Source organism: Furipterus horrens, unplaced genomic scaffold (genome assembly GCF_987537825.1).
Source record: "Furipterus horrens unplaced genomic scaffold, mFurHor1.1.pri manual_scaffold_3, whole genome shotgun sequence".
Classification (NCBI taxonomy): domain Eukaryota; kingdom Metazoa; phylum Chordata; class Mammalia; order Chiroptera; family Furipteridae; genus Furipterus; species Furipterus horrens.
Genome location: NW_028327173.1, coordinates 66393007 through 66415655, shown reverse-complemented (window position 1 = coordinate 66415655; position 22649 = coordinate 66393007).

Here is a 22649-nt window from a genome sequence, read left to right as displayed (position 1 = left end):
TTTGATGAATATGAGAAAGTGTGCTGATGATGGCTTTGGGTAGTCATCATAATAGATTTCTGCAAAGAGTGGAGTTTGCGGATATTTTAAATAAAGAAAGTGAGACAGTGTGACACACCAACTAGTCACTCGATCTGTATTTATTGAGTTCCCACAATAGACAGAGAAGAATGAGAATCCTGTAGAAGGAAGGAATTGAAAAATTTCACTGGATTAGAGTGGAGGGGGTGACAGAGGAAGTTATGGGGGTACACTAGAGACATCCAGGTTAGGACACTGGAGTTTACAAGAAAGTACGTGAAGATTCAAGAGGTCTTGAGGAGAGAAGGAAACAATCACTGCAGCAAGAATTCCCTTGGTTATTCTAGCCACAAAATACACCTGCTGATGTGGTGCATCTCTCCTAGATGCCGGAAGCCCACTGTAATCATTCAAGTTTTCATTTTTAAGAGAAATCAAGTGAGGAAAGAAGGAAAACTCCCAGCCTTTTCCCCTTACCAATCAAAACTTCAGTCCATGGAGACGTAATGTCCCTGCCAGATCACTCTCACAAGCAAACAGTATTGCCTAGCTTCCCTGGCATATAGTCCTTGTCCTACATAAAGACTGCTGTCTTGAATTTCAGGTATGACTGCTCAGAAATAACCTGACTGTGGCCCCAAACTACCCCTTTGTTCTCTTCTCACTTCCTCCCTGCCATGCTCTTTCTATTCTAGACACGTTGGCTGTCTTGCCCTTCACAGACCATACTAAGCATGATCTAACCTCAGGCCATTATCTTTGTGCTTCACTTTGCCTGAATATTCTTACCCCAGGCATCTGTGTGCTCACACTTTTACTTCCTTAGATGTCTTCTAAAATGTGGCTTTATCAAAGTGGCCTTCCTTGACCAACTTCTGCAGAATAGCTTCACTCTCATACTGCCACCTTCTATGCCCTTTATCCTGCTTTATTTATCTTCAGATCACTTATCACCATCAGATAAACTGTGTAATGTTTAGGATCTTTCTTCTCTTCTGCTAATTGAATGTAAGCTCCATGAAAGAAGGATCTTTGCCTATTTTGTTCATTCTAGTTTCCCAAGCTGAGAACAGTGGCTGGTTCATAGAGGTGCTCAATAAGTATTTGATGAATATATGAATTAGCGCCCAAGGAAAAGCACAAAATGCACGTAGACCACAGACCAAAGGGAGAGTGATTACAGCTGGACAAATCATGAAGGGCTAGGAGAAGATTTTGTGTATCTGCTGTGTGCCCAGCTCAGTGATGTTACTGAATGGGAGAAGGAGAGATGGGGTTTGGGAGAACAGTGAGAGAGGGAGGGAGGGAGGACATGCTCTTCAAAGGATATACAATGTCAAACAATAACGATATCTCAGAACAACTACTAGAACTAGTAAAAGCTTTGAAAACTAAATCATTATGAAAAGTAATGTAAGAAAATAGTAATTTTCTCAGCATAAAGAAAATAAAACAAAGCATAGGAGCAGGGGTTAGAGGATGGTGCAATATAGCCATCATTAAGTTTTCCAGAGATGTCTTCTGAAACAGTGACTGGATTTATTTTCTATTGTTCAGAGAACAGAAAGTTTTGAAAAGTTTTGACAATTTTGTTTTAAAATTCTAATCATGAGAGCTGTCCTATAGTGGAGTAAACTCCATTACTGTGTCAAATCTAAAACAATCTAAGAGAGATGTTGTAAATGAGATTCTTGTTTTAGAAGAGAGATTATACCAGATGACTCATAAGTGTCTTCCTAGCTAGGTTTTTGCACACATGTGCACACATTGGATTTTAATTACTACAAATCATCCAGCTAGTTCCTAGTACTGAGAACACCCAGTTAAACAATAAATTTTATTTTTTATTATAAGTACATCTCATACAATATTTAGAAAAAAACTTATAGCAACAATTTCTTTGTTGTTTACCTGAAATTCAAATTTAACTGGGCGGGCATCCTCTATTTTACCTGGCAACTTTATGCTATGGAGAACAACAGAACAAAAAGATGTGTGTGAGTCTTCAGAAATCAGAATTCTCATAATTAATGTAATAAATATAAAGCAGGGAGAATGTCATGCCAGAATTTGTTTATAAACGTATAATCATTATAGCTTTGGGGAAGACTAAGATTAATTGATTTTACAGCCATACCACCAAGTGAGGGTTTTTGTGTTTTGTTTTGATTTTTTTTTCATTTTTAAATCACCTTTGACTGAATTATTTCATTGTTTTTGAGAATTCTCAAATGTATTTGTTATAATGTTGTTTTCTTTGTTTGCCATACTCTTTCCAAATTTTCACTGAAGAGTTTGGCCTAAATGATTCACTACCTATCATGGTGGCTATTTGGCTTTCTTACTATCTTCTTATCAAACCTAGCATCCAGTTCAATGTAATTTATTTGGAGCACATTTCTTTAGTACTGATTATTAGCGTTAACACTGACAAATGGTTGGATTCACTTTTAACAGGTTATAATTTTAAAATTATAACTCTGTGAAATTAATTGCAAAATAGTTACCAAAACAACTTACAAAAGTTTTATTTCTGATAAATAGAAACATGGCTCAAATGATACTGACAAAAGAAGGACAATATTTCTGTTTAGCCACTAAAATTGCGATATTATAAGTCTAAAGCATAAAATTTTGAAATTATAAGATTTTAAATGATTTTTAAATTATAAATTAATTTTAAATGAAGATGTCAAATTTTATGCATAAAATGAAGAGTTATTAATATTCTAAGTAGAACTATTTCAATTTGTCTACTTAAATATTCATATGAAATGCAATGGTCTTGTATAAAACTATCTCTGACCTCAGAAAGCTTAGTCTTATTTTGGACAGGAATATAAACAAAAGTGAGACAATTACAAAAAAAAAATTATTCAGTGTGCTATCAAGTTCTAAACCCCAAAATTCAAAGAATGGAGAAGTAATCATGGGATGAAGCAGTAGAGAAAACTTTACCAAAAAACCAGGGATTAATCTGTGCCTTGCAAGATGAGTTGGGGACATATACTTGGAGAGGAGGGCAAAGGTAAGGCCAAGGAAGTAGTAGTACACACAAAACTTTAGACAGGAAAATAAGAATTAGAGTAGGAGAAGCCACAGCTAACATAGACAGCAAAGAAAACAGTAGAAATACTTTCCTTTGGAAATGAGACATGACCATGAATGGGAAACATAGCTTTATTCATCAGGACCTTAAAGGCCACACTACAGAATGTAGACTCAACATCACATGCCTGCCCAAGAAATGGGCATCATGAGAGTAGTGTTTCCAGTTGTGTGCTGCATTAAGTAAACTGAAGAAAACCAATTCAGAAAACATCAATACTATCCAACCAAAACTCAGAGGACAGCAACTGCCATTATTGTTCTTTGAGCACTTCTTTTTGAAAAGTCATCTTTCTTTACAGATTTTTGACCTTTTAAGTTTCCTTCTATTCCAAATGAAGACCCACATATTTCTCTCTATGGATACAAATCAGTCCTTAGGTCTCTGAAAACTGCAAGTGGGTTGGTGGCTTTGTGACCAGAGGTGAGAGAATAGCTTGATCCTGCATCCTCTCCACAGGCAGATTTCCCACTGACAGCCACAGGGCTGTGGCCTATGTCAGGGTTCTCAGATCAGGCACTGCGATTACTTTCTAAGCATTAATCTCTTTGAGGCCAGGCACACTGTTCAAAGGGCTGTCGCTTCAGAGCCGTTCTCCCCAACTGAAGAGGGAGGCATTTTTGTGAGATAAGTTTTTGTCAGCTCGTCCATCAGAGAATATTTATTTGTTCATTAATTTATTTTATGAGAATTGTACAAGTTACACAGTACAGTACCTTCTGATCATTTATTGCCCAGACTTACGCTCCGTGACTTGATGGAATGTGCAACTCCAGAACGGAGCTCTCTCATTCCCTGTGTAAGCAGTTATGCTGCGATTTACAGGATAAAGACATTCATTTTAGACACTGTAATTAGAACTTGTCTTATTTATACATCTTCTTTAACATTGTGTCCCCTTTAAAAATATTTTTATTTAAAATGGCATGCAAGGAAATAGCTTGGTATGCATTAGGAAAAAAAAGAAAAAGAAACAGCAAACCACTGATAAATCCATCCGTTAAAAGCCACAGTACACAAATTAAAAGAGTAAGTTAACATTATATGTCTTAATCTCTTGGCACTGTTGTTCATGCTCATTGTTTCTTGCAGAACAGTCAAAAAGATATTTTTTCCAGTAGACCAGCTCCTTTTAGTTGACACCCTGAAAGTGCTTTGCTTGTTTTAGATAGGTCTATTACGCTCTCAGACACCTACATGTATAGTAAGTACAGCCTTTGTAAAGTGACTGGTCTATATGGTTTTGTTCCTCTATTATTTATTTTGTCCTTTCCAGCTCTCCTTTCAAACGATTCATAGTTATCAAGAGATTTATTAAATTTTTCACCAAAGTTTTCTACTCAAGGCAAACCGTGATTCTGCCTCCAGCAGAACACGATGCAGTAACTCAACAGTCTTAAGATTTCTTTTCTTAATTCTTAAATGTTTCCCTTCCTTCATCCCTTGTGAGATAGGTGAGAAAAGCAATTGCCCCCACTGCTTAATGCATCACAACTCTGAGACTCACTCCATCCTTGTAATTTTGAATCCCAGCCCAGCTGGTGGTTCCTGGATTTCAGACTTTGAATATGAGTTCAGCGCTTTTAAATCAATCGCTCCGAACAGTATTTCTGTCAAATGGAAACCTTTTCTTCTTTGGCAGAAAGGCTTTCTTGATTTCAACTACAGCCCTGAAGAAGCGAACAGTCTCATAAATGAAACCAGGATGTAGAAGAAAAATTAAACTAGATATAATTTTCTAACATTGTCATTGGAAGAGTCCTGTTCCATTTACTGCTCAGTAAGATGAAGGCACCTCTGTACCCTGTAAGATTTTTCAAACAGTTCCCCCTTCCAGGCTAATGCTTATTGCAGTTTGACTAGCAAGGGGTTACTTGGGTTAGGAGGCATAGAAGGAGGAATGAAATACTCCTTGGATTCGATTCCCCTAACATAAAATTATTCCTCAAATTATTAAAATGCTTTTCGAATTAGGTTAGTTCACAAATTTTGCTTATTATTGCTCTTAGCTGGTTATGTCCTCCTCTGGAAGTCCTCATTGCTGGTAGTGGTGGGGCAGTACAGAGACCTCTTGGCTTAGCCAGATGTGACACAGCAGCCTCGGGAATAACATCTCTTCCTCCATTTTGCTAGGGCAAGTTTAAATCTCAAGCCTTAAAAATAAAGAAATAATGCCAAAGCTCTTACAATGATATAAAAGATAACCTCTCTTTGGGGTCTTAAATAATAATGACTAAAATTTTTTTAATAAGTTTTACTATCCAGAGAGTAAACTATTCTTGACTCTTTACATGTACCTCCCAGTAAGTACCATACATGACCCATTGTACCCAAACTATGTTCTTCTAATTTCATGTATACATAGTATCTTATTACATAAAATAATCTAAAATACATATAGAAATACATACTGTCAGATTTATTAAGAAAAGTCCACGGAGAGGTGCTAATTTTCTTCACCAGTTTGCACTGAAAAATATTTACAAATGTCATTTTCTGCCATTTTTCATACAATGACTGTTTTGTGTATCTTGTTTTCTTCACAGCGCCCCACATATTCCATATATTCCCTTAGATGCCTTAAAGTGATTTTATCTATAGATAATCATTGATTTGTGAACATTGAACATAAGACTTTTGAGCTCTAAGTCATACTGAGATTGGTATTTACAGGTAAATGTGAACAATGAGAAAGAAAGATTTAAACATATATGAAGTTGAACATAGCTGACAAATTTATGGAAATAATATTGGAATAAGTACATTCATTCATTCAATATTTATCCAACACATATTTATTGAGTGTTTACTATTATTGAGTATAAAGTGCCAGGCATTATATTAGTTATTGAAATTCAGCAGTAAAAGAAACCAACATGGTTTCTGACTTTATGAATTCAAGACATTGACCTCTTTGAAGCAAGAGGACCAAGATCTTGAATTCTTTAAAGAAACATTGCTGGACTCAATTGCTGTAGAATTCTAACAGTCTAATATTAATGTGCAGCAGTATGCAAGGAGTACTAAGGAAAGGCAATATAAGAATGGATGGCTAAGGAAACAATGTTTGAGCTAAAGAGCACCTTAAGGAACTTTTATCCCAGAATTCTTATTAACTCAAATGAAATCCTTGTTTATGTTCATACGATGGTTACTGGCTGGGCTGAGTGCAGAACACACTTCTCTTGACATCCAGAAAAACACCTAGCAAATGAGTGCTCTTTGAATATTTTTATTTTAAATTCCAATTTCTGAGTGTATTCACAGTACAAGAAAGGTGTTATGGGTTGAATTGTGTCCCTCCCTTCCTCACAAATTTATAGATTGAAATACCGAACTCCAGTGCCTCAGAATGTGACCTTATTTGGAAATAGAGTCATTGCAGATGTAATTAGTTAAAGTAAGATGAAGTCATACTGGAGTAGGGTGGGCCCCTAATTTAATATGGCTGTTGTCCTTGTAAGAAAGAGAAATTTGGGGACTGATATGCACACAGTGAGAATGCTGTGTAAAAACTGAAATTGCACTGTGATAAACCAAGAAACTACCACAAGCTAGGAGAGAAGCCTGGAACAGATCTTTCCCTATCACCTACAGAGAGAGCGTGAACTTGCTGACACCTTGATTTCAGACTGATGCCTGCAGGACTGTGAGACAATAAAATTCTGCAGTTTAAGTCACATAGTCTGCGGCACTTCTTTACAAGAATCTTATGAAACTAATGCAAAGGACAATTTTGTTAAGGCTTACTCAGCTGGCTTTTTCATTCATTTACTTATTCATCAAACAAATGTTTATTGAGTACCTACAGTGTAGCATGCACTGCACAAAACATCAGCAATACAAAGATGAATAAGACCCAATTCCTGTCTTCAAAAAATACATGAATATTCCAAAGTCTTAAATAATTATGTTGTGAGGTTCCTCCCACCCCTGTCTGGGATCCACTTCCATCTGTGTGGTTCTTTCCCAATAAATATGATTTATTTCCCCAATCAACTCTGAAAGATGAAATTCCACTTCTATCTTGGGTCCAGCCTCTTCCCTGGAAATATGTGAAACTGTTGCTTCCCAGGAGTAGGAACTCTCTCCAATCAGTGAGTCATGGGTTGAGGGGTAGAATCCAGGCCAGTGACGGTCCCTTAGCATGCGATTAAACTAAGCATCTCAAATCCACCCACCAGAGGAGTGCACGGAGCCCAGCATTGAATCTCTGTCATGCTTTATCAGGGCCATAAAATCAGTATTTAAAATTTTAAAGTTTTCAAATAAAATATACAAAAGTTGATTATTTAGCAGTTTATCAACTTTACCCTCCTGTGGCAAAGGGAACAGACAATAAAATTGTTCAAAGGAGGCTTCAAAACTACTTTCTGCCATTTTATTGCAATTTTAAAGCGGGCTGAGAACAATTCCCTCCATAGACCCCTGGCTAGCTTTGCTGCTTCCACCCCTGAGAGCATGTTTGCATTCCTACAGCTGATGCTGCTGGAGGCAGTCCCTCTCCAGTCCTGCTGGGACCACATGGTCACAGCTTCCAGGGCTGTGACAGCCAGAAGCCAGAGGAATTACAGGAACTCTGGCCCACAGAACCAACCATGGGGCCAGTCATGACTTAAATTGTCCCTGCTTCATAATTACTTGTTGCCTTCCTCTATTTCCCAGTGACTGTCTACCCTAAATATTTCTGTCTCGACTGCCACAATGCCACCTTCATGCAAACAACAGTAAGAATGAATCTAAAGGGAACACAGAAGGAGGCAAAGGTTATATTTACCCTTCAGTAATTTTCCTTTATGAGGATGCTAGGAGTCCAGCATATGCACTACAGGGAAGGAGGTAAATAAATTGTGCTTTTCCAAAGTTGCGAGGAACATCCATGCTATTTATGTTTCTAGAAATCCCACTGGAAGAGCCTGGAAGATGAATGTCTAAGTGAATTTATGAGGGTCTTATTATCCATGGCTTTTAGTGCAGTTGCTATTTTTTTACTTGAAGCCAACTTCCTTAAAATCTCACCTTTTTATCTAGAAAAATAAAATATAGGCTCATAATGTCCAGAGTATCCCCTTTAAATGGCAGAGAACCAGCCAGAGGTCTAGGTCATATGAGATCTCTTTAGCATTTTTGTTTTATTGTCTCCTCTCAGCTTCAAGAGAGCACAATGGGAAGCCGAAATGTTTCCCCCATGCGTTTACATAGGACTTTCTGGAATTAAGCCTCTGCCATGGTGGGTACCCTCCTCTTGCCAGCCAATCTGTTAGAGCAATGGGATCGTCTACAACAACCCCAGGGTATAGATGATCCAAAGTGAAACACAAAGAAAAACCTGAGCTCAAGCAAATGGTTATGAAACCACAGAGAGTGAAAAAGACTTACGGAACATATTATTATTAGAACTGTGCATCCATTCACTTAGTCACTTTTTACTCAAAAATATTTGCTGAATACCTGTGATGTGTTAAGTACTGTGCTGTCCTACGGGAATATAATGGTGCACAATAATAGACATGCTGGATCTCCCCAGAGAGCTCACAGTTTGATGAGAGGAAGGTAGCCATCAAATAATGATGTAAATAAATCCATTAAAAGTGCAAGTGAGTGCTGCGAAGGATAAAGTGTAATGTGGGCATAAAATGAGCCTGTTTTATCTAGTCTGGGGTAGAGGTAGTAGGATAAGGGTCCCAGGAAAGGCTTGCTTGAAAAGGTAATTATTGAACTAAGGCTTAAAGAAACCGTGGGAGTCAATTAAACAGCCAAAGTTGAAGATGGGGCTGGGAATGGGATAGGGGGCACTCCAGGAGGAGGTTAGAAAGAGGTCAAACATCCTTGTCAGGGGAAGAAGGGCACAGTCCAGGAAGTTAAAGAAGATCTGTGTGCCTGAACACTGGGGGACAAAGGTGTGAAATGAAGTTGCAGTGATGGGTAGGAGGCCACCAGTCCACGCAGGGCTTGGCAGACCCTATTAAAGGTTTGGAAGTGATCCAAAGAGCAATAGAGAGCACTAGAAAGGTTTTAAACAGGAAAAGTAACATGAGGAGAAAACTATTGCTCTTGCTAAGTAAGATCAGGTAGAATGAGCTGCAACTCACAAAATCTTTTATGTCACTCAAAGCCCAGAACCACACCCTCTAGAAGCCCAAAGTAATCCCAGTTTACCATAGGAATTCTAAAGGCTCAAAGTAATTTTACTTTATTGCACAGTGATTGGACAATTTTATCCAACTCAATAAAGAGATGGAAAATCATTATTTAAAATATAGCAATACGGACTGCACACCTAGCAAGATCAGCAGCTAATAATAGATTTAGAAAACAGAATGTTTCATTTGAAATCTCAACAGAGCCACCTGCAAAACTTTTTGAATATACTTCTGCAATACCTTTAATTTGCTTCAGCATCTATAATCAACTATTAACACAGTACATACTCAAGACTATCAAAGATTATCAAAAGTGATAGTAATATAATTTAAGTTGTTTACCTTCAGAAATAATGAGCTGATTTATAACAACAGAGCAATAACCACACTTCCATGTTACTGGCCAAGAAAACCTGGCTATTATCCAAATTTGGGTAAATCATACCACATATGCATGTTCATTTTGGCTTCCCCTCCTTACTTAACTAAATGTTTATTTCTAATCATCTGAATTCCCTGCATTCATATTTTACTGTACTCTTCAATACACCGTGGTTGGAATATTCTTTTCAAAACTTGAAACTGCTAGTGCCATTTTGCTTACTTCAAAGCCTCTGCTGGCTTCCCGTTGCTCTGAGGCTGAAAGTCAAAGTCTGTACAGGGCCACATAGGAGGCTCTGTGCAGTTCAGCCCCAACTGCATCCCCAGCCTCATCGGGCCCTGTGCTTCCCACCACTTTTGTGCTGGCACTCCATTGGAGGGAAAACAGTGCTTTGAACAAGATTCAGCCCCTGTCCTCAAGACACATATGGTCTGATAAGAGCTGTTGTACCACATTGCATGGATTCCATTATTACTCTGTAAATTGGTAACTTCTGACAGAGTAAATGCAGAATGCTAGCAGAGCACATGTGACTGACACTTAATCCAGGCTTGTAGAATCTGGGAAGTCTTTCTGGATTCAGTGTCATTGAATATGTAGCTTCAGGATTAAGATCACAGGATTTAAAACTTAAATGATATGTATTCTGACAATGGTCTTTCTTTTTTTTCTTTTATGCTAATCTTGTTTCCCATATTGTAAACTCCTTAAAAGCAAAAACTATTACTTACATTTAGTATTCTGAACATTGTCCATAAGGTGCTAACCACATGGTATATGCTTCTAAGTATATGTTGACCAATTGATAGAATACTAAATTCTTACCTTGGAATGTGTGGGGCAAGGGAGAGAGTGAAAAAAGTGCTGGATATACCCAATCGACTAGGAATGAAAAGCATAGCTATGTGGAAAAGGCTGGCACAAAGATAAAGCTTGACAGGTACTCAAATATTTTTCAATTTAACAGTGATAATGATATAATGACTATATGATTTAATTGGAAGGTACGAGCCAGAAAAAGACCTCACTAACTCACACTAATGAGAGGTAGGCCCACTGCAGTCCAATGGAGGTTATTAGTAATTGATTTTCTATTTTTGAAATACGTGCTTAGCTCACTCCTGCCAACATGCACACAAGTTGACGGCAACACGGAATACATTTTGTCCTTTCATTTTGTCAAGTGTAGTTGCATTTTAATTATTTATGATAATATTTAATAGTATATTAGTACGTGTCTTGTAGTGTGGCATGTAAAAATAATGAAGTCTTAGTAATATGAGAACATGATAGAGCTCTCAGCTATTAAATCTTTGCTGAGATGTGAAGTGAGACAGCGGGGTTCTTTGTGAGAACTGGGGGTTTGCAGATTAGGGAAGTGCAAATTAACAAAGTTTTTCTGAATTACATTTATGAAGTATAGATGTGGCGATATTTTTAAATGCATCAAAACGATTAATATGTTTGAATATGACAAATATGTTAAGATATATGTTTCTTTTAAATGGACTTTTTTGTAGATATTAAGACTTTAAAAAAATAGGCCTCAACTAATGTTCTCCTTGATGACATACTTTTATATACTTTATTTTTATTTCTGACTCTCACAAAACACATTTTATCTACAGATTATTAAGAATAATTTGAGCATGTGAAGGTTTTATTTTAAATTTCAAATTAATCCTTCTTATGGCTATGGATGGAATTATAATCATTTCCTGAGGAAAAATAAGATTAATGTTTTAAAAGTTATGTAAGACTTGACTTCATATTTTTGCTGTTGGTATATTTTACATAGTTTTTTTTTTTTTTTACTTAAATATTCTATTACATCCAACTTTCCAATTTTAAATTCCAGAAATAAATTTTACAAGATTCAGTTGAATAAATGTCTGCCAAAAGACTCCACCAAACCCTACCTCCAAACCAACCTCTCCAACCCTCACCCCCCCCAAAGAAAAAATCAATAATGGTCCTCATTCTCTACAGCAGAGCTTTGTTCTTTTCTACCATTTTAGAAGTGTTTGCCCAGTTTCTTTGTCCTGGTAATTGAAAATGTTTTCCGATACTTTTTGGACTTTCTTCACAGACCATGTCTTCCCTTTCTTGGCCTAGCTCCTCCTTCATTTCCTTCCAATTTTGTTCTCATCTCTCTGCTCTCTAACAACTCATCCCTCATCCTCTTTAAAACCCTGCTGGCACTATATCCTTATTCTAATCGGTCCTATTTATTCAACCACTAATTTTATAGTTTTTTTTCACCTTGTACCATGCTTATAGAGGACTGAAATAAGGGTTTTGTCCTATTTCTACAATATTGAGAATATCCATGTTTTAAGGTAGCACATTTCAAGTGGCCAGTTCTTATTGTAGCATTTGCATAGTTGCTTTAAGTTTATTGGTGAAAGAATAGGAATAAGAACAATCATGGAAAGCGTGATCTATTATATGTAAAAATTCAGAAATAAAAGAGGTCTTATCTCTGTTTTAAAGATTGATAGCTAAAGCAATTTTATAAATAAATATAAAAATTATTAGCCTGGATGAATATTTTGGCATCTCATCTTCTTTTTATGTGGTTTGTATATAAAATGAAGAGAAAATATATAAAAATACATATTTTACCACTAACAGGGAGTAGAATTGTTATTTGCCTGATACAAATAATTGATCATGACTTATCTGGAAACTTCATTGTAAGCATTAATCTTTCCTCTCAGGAGCAGGGAGAAGATATGCAAGCACGGTTTCTAAGGAACATGGTTAGAACAAACAACTTAGAAAATATGACATACAAGCTTCCTCAAGAAAGACCATAGAAATCTTGGTCAACAGGAAACTCATGTAGGTAGAGAATCCAAGGTGAACTATACTTGGGAGAGTTCTTCAAGAGGTTTTTGACAATGGTCATAGTACATCCGTCATCATATCAGCAATTGAGGCAGGTGTTCTGTCCCAGGTGATACACTGACAAGAATAAAGTGGAACAGAATCAGATTCAGAGTTAGGTTTTCTCAGAATAGGAATGTTCAAGACAATAGGCAAGGAGTAATAAAAAACCTAGTGGAGGAACTTGGGTACTTGAGGAACAACATTAACAGAAGGGCTCAATGGTCATTATAGGAGCACTGGACCCTTGTTCTAATTAGTAGCACACAAAACATCTGAGAACCGTATTTAAGGCTGGAGTTATCAGATTCCACTGCAGTGGGGCTGCAAGAGAAAGAAATATTGCCTGCTCTGAATCCAGACTGCTTTGGAAATTCTGATGAGGGTCACTCCTCAGAAGAAGTAATTAAGAAACCCAGCTGGGTAGGACAGACTCAGAAGCCTACACACAGTGATTTCCCAAGTGAAATATCTATGTCTATATATGTATCCATTTGTGTACACAAATAAATATGCATTTATGAATACATATGCACATATACCAACATAACACAGCTACTCTCCATTTTGCATCAGAGAATTTGGCAGAAAGGCTCTAGACTAATGTGTAGAAATATCTCTTTTTCACTCCAAATGCTTCCAGACACCTGTGAAAGTTGACATGTTCCACATTCTAGTGGTCTTCAGTTTCAAAGTACACTAGGTACATACTATAGAACAAAGAGAGAAAATGAATTTATGAGGACTTCCATTTCCAAGCAATGACAGACTAAATAGCTTGAAAATTTTCCCAGGAACATAACACCTAGAAATCATATATATAATTTTTTAAACTAAATCTTTATTGTATTTTTTCCAGTACCATTTTGTCCCCTTATATCACTCTCCCCCCAGCAATCACCATACTGTTGTCCGTATCCATGAGTCCTTTTTCCTTTTTGCTCAGTTCTCTACCCCCTAATCTGTCCCCGCACCAGATGTCATCCTGATATTTATCTATGAGTATATATATATATATATATATATATATATATATATATATATATATTCTTTCCAGAAGGTATCCAGCCATATAATATGAATAAGAGACATTTATTTGAAGAAGATACAAGAAAAATTGTATATAGGACAATGATGCCTCAGTCCCTTTCAAAGTAGGCACTTTGGGACCTCACACAATTCTTCCCATTGCTATCAGCTGCCCATTGTATTTTCCTGAATCTCATTGGCCATCTGAAATCTCTTCCCTTTCAAAGGTGATTTTAGTTTTGGGAAAAGTAAGAAGTTGCAGGGCACCAAATCTGAGCTGTGGGGAGGCTGAGTCACCTGGGTGATTTGATGTTTTGACAAAAAACTCACATGAGTTATAATGCATGCATAGGTACATTGTTGTGATGAAGCTACCAATCATCAGTTGCCTGTAGTTGTGGCCTTCTGAATCATCTGAACGATTTCCATAGGGGAATGTTCAAGCTTAATGCTAAATTTGATGCAGATTCATTGTTCTCCTCACTCTGTCATTTTGAATGTGACAGCCACTCAGTACACATGCTCACTACTGACTAGTAGAGTGAAGTCACCATTGTTCACACATGTGCATAAGCAATGCCAGGTTACATCAATGTCATGCAAACTGTACTCATAATATTAACAATGGCTGGTCTTTTTGCAGACAGACCTTGTATACTAGACATCCTTTTAAATGTATATGCCAGCTCACAAGAAAGTCAGAGAAAACCCTATGGTTCAAAAATAGATAGGAAATTGATAAGCAGTGCAGTGAATTGGAGATGATACTTCAGAGCTAGTAAAAAGGGGTTACCAGTTTCAGCAAACACAGGATAAAAGGCAATGCCTAGAAACCCTACTATGGGAAAGGATTATAACAGGGACTCCATTTATAAATTTGGAACTAGACAGTATAAATTTAAAAACTACTCATTTTTATAGGAAAATGACAAGGATGCTCTTTTTGTATAAACATAAGCTCTAAGTAGGGGAATTTATAACCTCATTCTTTAGGCAGGTGTGCTTTAAATTTATACTATCAATATAAGCAAAGACACCCTCAAATTTTAAAAAGTTTATATTATAGATCCAACTTGGGATACTGTATACAAGCAAACAGAAAACATTTATGAAGGGTAGGCTCTCAATAGGCTAAATATGATTATCAGAGGTAAACCTCTATTCAAAGTAAGCTCACAACATATTCTAGGAAACAAGAGTAATCACACATAAGAAACAGGATAGTACACATCCTACTCTCATATAGAAAGTTTAGATACTATAATATAATTATGTTTTAAATGTTTACTTTAAAAGACATTGAGAACAAGATACAATAATAAAATACTACATAAAAGCCTTGTCAACTATTGAAAAGAAGGAAATAGAACATAGGAAAATTTTAAATAGGGTCATTAAAAATAAAAGAAAAACTAATAATTTATTTAAACAAAATATTAGGTATAGCTAGAGAGAGAATAAGAAAACAGGAAGATAGATCTCTGGAAATTACCTTATAAGGTAGCATAGAAAGATAAAGTGAAGGCTAACTGGAAGAGAGTTTAGGAGACATAGTGGATGAAGTAAGAAACAATATTAAAATTATAATTAAGAAATCATTCTAAAATTGATTTAAATATTAATTATCAGATTCAGGAAGTATGAGTAATCCCAAACATTATAAATACAATTGAATCCACATGTAGGCATATCATAGTGAAATTTGATAACAACATTTTTTAGAAATTCTAAAAGCAGGCAAAGAAAAGAAAAAACACTTTTGAAAGAATATACTGATGGCAAATTATCAATAGCAAACACTAGAAGTCAAAAGAGAGTGGTCTAATAACCAGTATGTTGAAACCAAATGGTTATCCAATAAAACTGTAGAGATGGATGGACTCTGCCCAGACTTTAGCTCAGAAATGGTGACTAATTGTATCACACTACACCAAGAGGGTAAAAAAGTTTTATCAATTGCAGAATGAGGCTTTACGGAGAGAAAAGACTCCCAAGCAGTTCTAAAAATGTCTAGCCCTGACCAGTGTGGTTCAGTTGGTCAGAACATCACCTTGTAACCAAAATGCTGCAGGTGTGATTCCGGGTCAGGGCTCACACCTGGGTTGTGGGTTCAATCGCTGTTCAGAAGCATAGAATCACCAGTCTGGGTATGTGTGATCCTTGATCCAGGTGAGTATGGGAAGCAGCAGGTGAATGTTTATCACATTGATGTTTCTTTCTCTCTTCCCCGCTCCCCATTCTTTCTTCCTCTCATTCTCTCTCTCAAAAAAAAAAAAAAAAAAAAAAAGTCCTTGGGTGAGGAAAAATAATAATAATAATAAAATAAAAATATATTGAGGCAGTTTGATAAAGAGACTATGTTAAGATAATAAGAATTTAGGGTCTGATATAAAGGTGCCTTTGCATGACTTAGGGATTGTACAATTTAAATCTTCTGCCACCACCAAAGGGGATGCATTGATAGCCAAGTAAAGGAATATTGTGTCCCATCAAAGGTGAAGGCAAACTCTGACTGAGAGGCTGTTGAAACAGGCACAAAACAAATTTAGCTGAATCCATGAATGAATATTGCTTACCAGTTTTTGATTGTATGCAGGGAGTACTTTCAATAATATTGAGTATGAGGACCACAGCATTATAGTTCTAGTAATTCATCAGAAAATGCTAATCATCCTTTTCAGGGTGAAAACAGATCAAACTGGATTTTTAAATAGAAAAACAATGGCAATAATCACCCCTTCTCTGAATAGGTTTTGTATAATAAGTTTTAATTCTTCAAAGCCCTATTTTAATTTATACTGTGTGAGTTTCTATTTTAACTTGGGGCAGGAAGATGAGGATGACAATTTTATTTAAATTTATCATTAAGTCAGGGTATTAGTGCCTATTTGGTGGTATTTTAGAACATTGGATGTGGGAGATTTAAGCAAGGCAGTAGTTCTAATGGCTAAGATCTGTCATACGTGCTTGTGCTCTACTTTATGTTTAATAAATCCCCTAATGTTATAAGTGATAACTCATTTTTTTAAAGTATATTTTATTGATTATATTGTTACAATAGTTCCAATTTTTTCCCCTTTGCTCCCTTCCGTCCAGCACCCCCCTTCCCCGACAACCCCCACCCCAAGTCCATGCCCATGGCTCACCCTTTCATATATTCTTCTTTTTTAAAAAAATAATTAATTAATTAGTTAAATATTTTAACAATAAAAAATAACAATCCCTCCCTCTCAGACTTAAGACCCTTTACAATCTTATAAAGGACAATGGACGAAGGTCTCGAGCTCCTCTAGTTGCTTCAAGCTGGACATGGTCGTCGTCCTACCTACCCTTGGGTCAAGAAATCCCTAATAAGAGTGCGGGTGTGGAGGGGAGGGTGGCCTTCCCACAAGGGGAAGGATCGTGCAGGCTCCAGGTTGGTTGGCTGTCTCTGGACAACGGCATGCTTGGTTTAACAGGCTGGCATCCTTGTTGTATTCTGGGGGCAACAGGATTAAAGGACATCATTCAATCCGTAACCACTAGATGACAAAAGACAGGTATTAATTTTTCAATGTCCCACATTAGGGAAAAGAAGGGTTTCTTTAGAGGAAGGTATGCCAGGTACATCTCACCTGTCCAAAACCCTTTTGCCCATTATACTTAGTTTGGACTGAGGGAAATATTTTAGGTTTCCCCCCTCTCAGGCCTCTGGGCTCTTTCTGTCCAAGCCATTAGGATAGAAAAGAGAAACCAGTTTTAAAGTGAAGCCCACAGACCACCCCGTTCTTCACCAACCCAGCCACTTAGTTCAGCCAAACCATTGAGTCTCAGGAGGCAGCAATGCTGACAGGATTAAGTGAGGCCTATACGTACAGACAATCACTCAGGTAATGAGATCGTAGGCTTATGCCCTTTGAAAACAGAAAACACATGTTAATTTATGTAACATAACCCACACACAAGTTTATAGATCTGTAGGACTGTCTTATCGGAAAGACATCCAGTTGCAAGGCATTTGAAATTCTTCTTGCCTGTAAATTAAACATCTTTGATAATGACACAGACATAGTTTAACTTTCAAATGAAAACAAATTTTAAATGAAAAGAAACTTTAAAGACGGTTAGCTGCACTACTTTATAGTCTACCACTGGGCATTGTGATCTTCCTTGAATCTTGATTTTTCTCCCTAAGATTACCCTCCTTGTCATTAAAGGGACTGCATTAAGTTCATTTTTAATTTATCCTGTTCATTTGCATAAACACAACAAGAGCAGCAAATGATCACTTATGATCTTTAGTTCTGCTTTGCTGGAACTTACGCAAGGAACATTTAGGGTGACCTTCAGTCTGCCCTTCAGGGCACAGAAGCTGAGCCACATACCTGGCATTCAGCCTTGCCTATAAACACCTGTCTTTTCCAGGTCCTCCTGGTTTTCCATTGTGCCTTAAGGTCCCTTCTAGCCATCTTTCAGGAAAACAACCTTCATTCCTTCCCTGGAAAGATTGCTATGGACCGCTCATCCATCCAAGGTACCAGGCCTTTTATCTCGTGGACTTTTATTACCTTTGAAAGTCAGTCCCAGTTGCTCAGGGCTTTTTGGTAACAACCAAAGCCCAAGCATGTCTCCTTTAGGCATGACATTCCAGTCAAAGTCTTAGTCAAAATAATCATTATTAACAACTGGTCTTATTAGTTTTATGCAAAGAAGGTTAGGTCATTACTTACTTCTTTAGAATGCCAAATTCTGGAGGGATCAGATAGGGAGAAAAATATACAGTGTGAAGGAAAATCCTTGTCCTTCTAATATTCACTGAACTTGCATTTCTATTCTTTATATTTTTATTTTTCCCCCCACTAAAAATTTTTCTGTTTGTTTGTTTTTCCATTACAGTTGTCTCACTTTTTTCCCCCTTCTCTGCACCCTGTCCCTCCCTTCTCCCCCATTCAGTCCCCACCCAGCTGTCCATGTCCATGGGTCATTTATACATGTTCTTTGACTAGACCCTTCCCCTTCTTACCACTTCTCTCCCTCCCATCTCCCCCTTTGTTACTGTTAGTTTATTCCTCGTTTACATACCTCTGGTTCAATTTTGCTCATTTGTTTGTGTTGTTCATTAGTTTCCTTTAACAGGTGATAGCATAAGGTAATTTTCTTTTGTTGCCTGGCTTATTTTGCTAAGCATAATTCTCTCTAGTTCCAATCATGTTGTTGCAAATGGTAGAAGTTCCTTCTTTCTTTCAGTACTTATTCATTGTCATTTTCCTCCTTTGTACTCGTGTTCCTCTCTGTCTCTCTCTGTTTCTTCATCTTCCTAAAGCAGACCCTTTAGCATCTCTTGCAATACTGGTTTGGTGGAGATGTATTCTTTTAACCTTCTTTTGTCTTGGAAACTCCTTATTTCACCTTCCATTTTGAATGAGAGCCTTGCTGGGTAGAGTATTCTTGGTTGTAGGCCTTTGTTTTTCATTGCTTGGAATATATTTTGCCATTCCCTTCTGGCTTGTAGTGTTTCTGCTGAGAAATCTGATGATAGCCTTATTGGAGCTCCCTTGTATGTTATTAGTTGTTTCTCTCTTGCTGCTTTTAGGATTCTCTCTTTGTCTTTGAATGTTGCCATTTTGATTATGATGTGTCTTGAAGTGGGCCTGTTGGGGTTCATCTTCATTGGGACCCTCTGTGCTTCCTGGACTTGCATGATTCTTTCTCTCTTCATGTTAGGGAAGTTTTCTGTCATTAGTTTTTCAAAGAGGTTTTCTATCCCTTGCTCTTCTTCTTCTCCTTCTGGAATTCCTATGATACGGATATTATTACGTTTCATGTTGTCCTGCAGCTGTCTTAGAGCCTTTTCAGTCTTGTTCAGCCTTTTTTCATTTTGTTGCACTGTCTGTGAGTTTTTGTCTACATTGTCCTCCAGCTCGCTGATCCGATTTTCTGCTTCCTCTAGCCTGTTTTTAATTCCTTCTTCTGTGTTCTTCAATTCAGAGATCATATTCTTCATTTCCTCCTGGCTCTTATTGATAGCTTCCATGTCCTTTTTGATGCTGGTATAATTCTCAGTAAGTTCCTTATAGTTCTTCTGGAGTTCACTGTAGTTTTTCTGGAGTTCTTTGTAGTTTCCGCTGAGCTCATTGAGCTTCTCCATAATACATGCTTTCAATTCCATATCTGATAGTTGGCTCCCCTCTATTTCATTTAGCACTCTTTCTGGGGACTCTGCCTTTCCTTTCGATGGGGGGGTTGTTTCTCTGTCTCCCCATTTTTGTGACTCCTATTGTTTGTTGGTACTTCTTAGAATGATCTGCACTTCCTGGATCTGCCCCTGGTGGCGTCAGATCCTGTACCAGTCTGGGCCTAGGCAGCCTGTTGGAGACTTCCAGGGATCTACTGCCTTTGTCTGTCTCCTTTAGTTGATAATCTATTCAATCTGTGATTAGCCCTCAGGCTTAAGGACCGTGGGTGTGGCAGCTTAATTCCTGTAGGCAGGGCCTTTGCTTCCCCTCAGGCTGATGCCACTTGGCCATGGGAATGGTCTGCCTGCAGTGTGGGGATGAGTCAGCACTGGGACCCAGCCGGCTGCTCCCCCAGTTCTCCCCTCAAAGCCACCACACCAAACTCTCCCCAAGCATCTCCAGTCCTCTCTGCCTTTCCTCTGCTTGAGCCCAGGGTAAGTGGGGGCCAAAATATTTTTGTATGTGATCCGCTTAAGAGCTCTTTTTCTCCAGCTGTTTCTCTCGGGCTAGCAAGAAACCCTGTGGCTTTTCGCTTTTCTCAGCTGGATACTATTTTACTTTCCACTCTGTTGCTGTAGGCTGGGAAGCTCAGCTGGGGGTTTAGACCCTGCCCTTCTCGGGGGGGAATCCCCGGCTGCTGAGCTGTTTCTCTCTCAGTCCCTTCAGCTGCCACCCGTGTGAGCCCAGCCAGCCCTTCCGCGTCTCCGCACTCCCTACCGGTCACGTTGTGATGTAGCGGCCTTTTCTGCCTCTCCGTGGTTATAAGACTTCTCTCCAGCTGGTGTTCGGTTGGTTATTCCAGATGATTTCTCCAAAATTGCGTTGTAAATCCAGACTAGTTCTGGGAGAAGTTAGTGTAGCTTCCACTTACTCCTCCGCCATCTTGTTTTTCCCCTATTGATAACTCATTTAAATGTAGTGAAATCTCCAAGTATTACTGTAACGAGAGCCCCGGTATTGACTAAGGCTATGAAATTTTACCCATTGATACATTCAGTAGATGTTAGAGTTGATTTAGAACCTATGTTACCAAAACCAGTCATCAACCTCTTATCTTTTTGTAGTATAATTTCTTTTAGTAAATTGGGATTTTCAGTTGGGTCAGTATATTAACACTGTGTTAGTTTTTTTTGTTTGTCTGTTTGTTTTTGTTTCCTAGCCTTATATTCAGTAGTTTTTGTTTTGTTTTATTTTTGTGGTTATTGGATATAATTTGGTGAGGTTCTCTCCACCTTGCTCATACTTATATGTTTCTTCCTCCAGAGAGTTTCATATTAATATCATCAGTGTTAGGCTTCTCCCCTGTGGCAATAGTTGAATTAACCACTTATTAATTGCTGACATTTTAGAAAGGTACAAGGTAGAGATTTTCCTAAACGTCATGGAATTTACATTCTCATGGAAAAGAAAAGGCTGTGTGCACACAAGCTCGTTGCTCTACTGCATCTGCCAATTCTTGTGGTTCCAGCACCACATTAGGCTGGCTCCTATTCTTTGATCTTAGAAACTGCACCTCAGATGCGGGCAGGTACACAACTATTGCTCATCTACTTTCCACAAAACAAATTGTGCTAGGTATTATGTTCACAGAGCCTGAGGCCTTTACCCGGAATCAGAAAGGTGAGAGGGCACCTCAGTTCCTGGAACAGCACCCAAACACTTTAAACTGACATTCAAGACTCACAGTAACATCCCGAAGGCCTTGGTACACTCATGGATGGACAAGTAACTTCCTAATAAAACTGTTAAAAGTTAATGATTCCTTCCTTTGTTCTCCTAAAGAGCTTTTTTCTACCTCGGTTTTAGTCTTTATTCCAATCTGCCAGTATTATTCATGGTATCCTTGGTCAGCCACTCTATCACAGTCCTAAAGAGCATTATTCCTGAGTTTAGAAGATCTGTGCTTGACTCCTGGATTGCCTCTTTATGGTTCTGTGATCTTGGGAAAGGTTACTAATTTTTCTGAGTTTCAGGTTCCTAATCTACAAAGTGGGAATACTAACAGTCCTTAATCATATAGTGTAGGGAGGATTAAAAGTGATATAGCCTGTAATGTGTTTCACTCAAAGCTTGGCACAAATGAAGAAAATGATGGTAGCAAATGTTATTGATCTGTTTCCCCCACTAAAATGTAAGCCTTTTGAGGTAAAGGACTGTGTCATGATCTGCTTAAGTTGATATCACCTAACACTAGGATAAACATGTGATTAATGTATATGGCTCAATAGAATTAACATTTATTTTTAAATGCATTGAGTTTAAATTCAAATTAAATCCCTATCACTAACTGGATTTATGCTTGTGTCTATTTCCCTTCTTTCTGTTTTGTCTCAAAAAAATTTTTTTTATCTCTTCTGGTTTCCTTATCTTTTTGTCTCTTCAGTCTCAATAGCCATTCAAATCCTGAGACAGGTGAGAAAAATTAAGATTTTAAAAACCCTTTTCACAAGGCAAAGCAACCATGGAGTATAAATGGAATTTAATTTCAGAATGGCATTGGAATAAGGATGGCTCAGCATAAATTCTTAACTTCTAGAAATGTGGTCACAGCAACAGACCTCTCCACCAGCTCCCGAGGGGTGTGGAGCTGTGTCGTGGTGCAAAGGGAGTGAACTGCTGCCTTTGTTCAGGTCCGTGTAGCCGTCCTGTGTACGGTTACCCTCCCAAGGTCTGGCAACCATGTTAGGAAAGTCCTGTCTCCATGCTGATTTCCTGAGTATAAAACTTCAAACTCCATCACAGTGACTGCCATTAACTGATGAAATCAATTAAACAAGCAGCACTACCTGCTCAAAACTGACCTAGTAAAGATGCAGAGGTGGGGATCAGTGTAAAACAGAGGAAACAAAAAGAAGACTGGG